Source organism: Taudactylus pleione, unplaced genomic scaffold (genome assembly GCF_031769625.1).
Source record: "Taudactylus pleione unplaced genomic scaffold, aTauple2 ptg000627l, whole genome shotgun sequence".
Classification (NCBI taxonomy): domain Eukaryota; kingdom Metazoa; phylum Chordata; class Amphibia; order Anura; family Myobatrachidae; genus Taudactylus; species Taudactylus pleione.
This window is the reverse complement of record NW_028285029.1, coordinates 6,938,355-6,940,470: the sequence shown is the minus strand read 5'-3', so window position 1 is coordinate 6,940,470 and position 2,116 is coordinate 6,938,355.

Below are 2,116 nucleotides of genomic sequence, written 5' to 3'. Positions count from 1 at the left end.
TTTATATGTTATTGTCTGATATCCAATGCATTTTTAACTCAAATGTGCATCATTGTGTATTATTTATGGCATGTTATGACATGCATTATTAAATGAGTCTATTTTTACTATCAATCAAGCCTATACAGTTTTTGTCTATTTTCAGCAATTAATAGCATCCATGTATTGTTGTTCATTGTGATGTGTAGAGTTACTTGGGTCATTGACCATTATACAGTTTTGTCCATTTTCAGCAATATTAGCATCAATGCTATACCATTAATTGTGATTTGTGAAGTCATTTGGGTCATTGACCATTAGAAGTAGATACAATATCTTGATTCCTACAAGATTTCAGCACATGTTCTTTCATTATATAACTTTATCCATATTAGTCAGGAGAGTGACACCTTCCTTGAACCTGCAGCTTTCTCACACCACCACCTGATATTTGTTTTTCACTCAGTAACAGCCCAACAGCATAGATTGCTTGGGGACTAAAAGTATAGCCTAGAAACAGAGAGCAAGTCTGATTGTGGAGAAGTCCATCATGCTTCTATTCATTTTTTGGCACAGAAATATCAGTTCTTAGAGAGAATTTGGGAGCTCTAGAGCTTTAAATTTCTCCTCAAAGGACAATCCTTGCTACAAAACAGCAACTAGTGCCTTCTAGTTCCACTGGAACTGAAAAAATAAGGAATTAAACTGTATAATATATTGCCTGACAGTTTGGAGACCCTGATTAAGGTGAAGGATATCAAAAGCTAAAGAGGATGCCTGGCCCATGATGCCTGGCCCATGTAGCCAAGAATAAAAGGAATTGGAAAAGGGGATCTGTAAATGGTGCACATGCATAAAATCTGATCTTTATTCAACTGTAGAAGATTACTCACATAACATATAAGCAAAGGAAAGTATTAAAATAAAGACATAGAATAAATATAGTATGTAGATTGAAAAGAATATGCATGATTAAGAATAAAATAATAAGTATATATTTTGGACATATGACATTTTTGAAAGACACTTTAGGTTAATAGTACATACAAATTTTATAATGGGATTTATTCACCTTTATCATATTTTCTAGCTCTATTCTTATATGGGATTCAATATATTATATGTACATATATTTATAACAACATTTCTACATACTCTAAATTACATTAGTATATGGCCCTCTTTTTTCCCTCCCCCTTTCTTTTTTCTATGATTTTTAGGTTTTATTATTGGTTATAGAATTGTCAAGTATTTTCACTCACATTTTACCTATTTTATACCATTTTATTATTTCACTAATCTTTGAAAAATTTACAAAGATTTATTAGAATGGCTAACAATCCTCACTTTCACACTACAATACAACCAATTTATTTACACTAGAATTGCACTATATGAAATTTAGCTATTCGTAATAATTAAAAATTCTTACAATTTAGATTAACTTGAATTGATTCACATCATTCTCACTGAAGAGGTTTATTAGTATTATTAATATCCCTTTGTTTATTGTTATTAATCTTCTGTAAACATATTTAACTTTTTTTGTCATGTATTTTCCTTATTATTTTTCGCATATTTTATTCACCTATATGATCACCCTATTTGTGTAGGATATATTTAGTTGATTCACATATTTATTTTTTTTAAATGGGGGATAAGTTTTATATTAACTTTATTCTAATTACATTCATCTTTGTCATTTATTGATAATAATTTTTTTAGGGAATAGATAATGAATATAGATATTCACACTATATTTAATTTGATATACACATGTTTAATTTATTATTTATTATGCACCACAATGGTTAGGATAACTATGTGATATGTACTTCATATCTATTTATTTATTTGTATACATATGTTCAAGATCGGCATATTTATTTATTTATTTAAGGATGTCAATTCAGTACAAAACCGATCTGCCTTATAATAAACTTTCCGTGCCAGATTTATGAATTTAATTTATCTAATACGGGCTTTATGAGCCATGTAGGAATATATTTATTCTATTACATTCTAAATACTTTCCCTATTATAAGAAACAAATAGAGAATCTTCACATTCTTTATTTAGTCCTAGATAATTGAGGACTGAAAGAATAGATGAGAGGAATAGCAGTGTATCAGTTGAG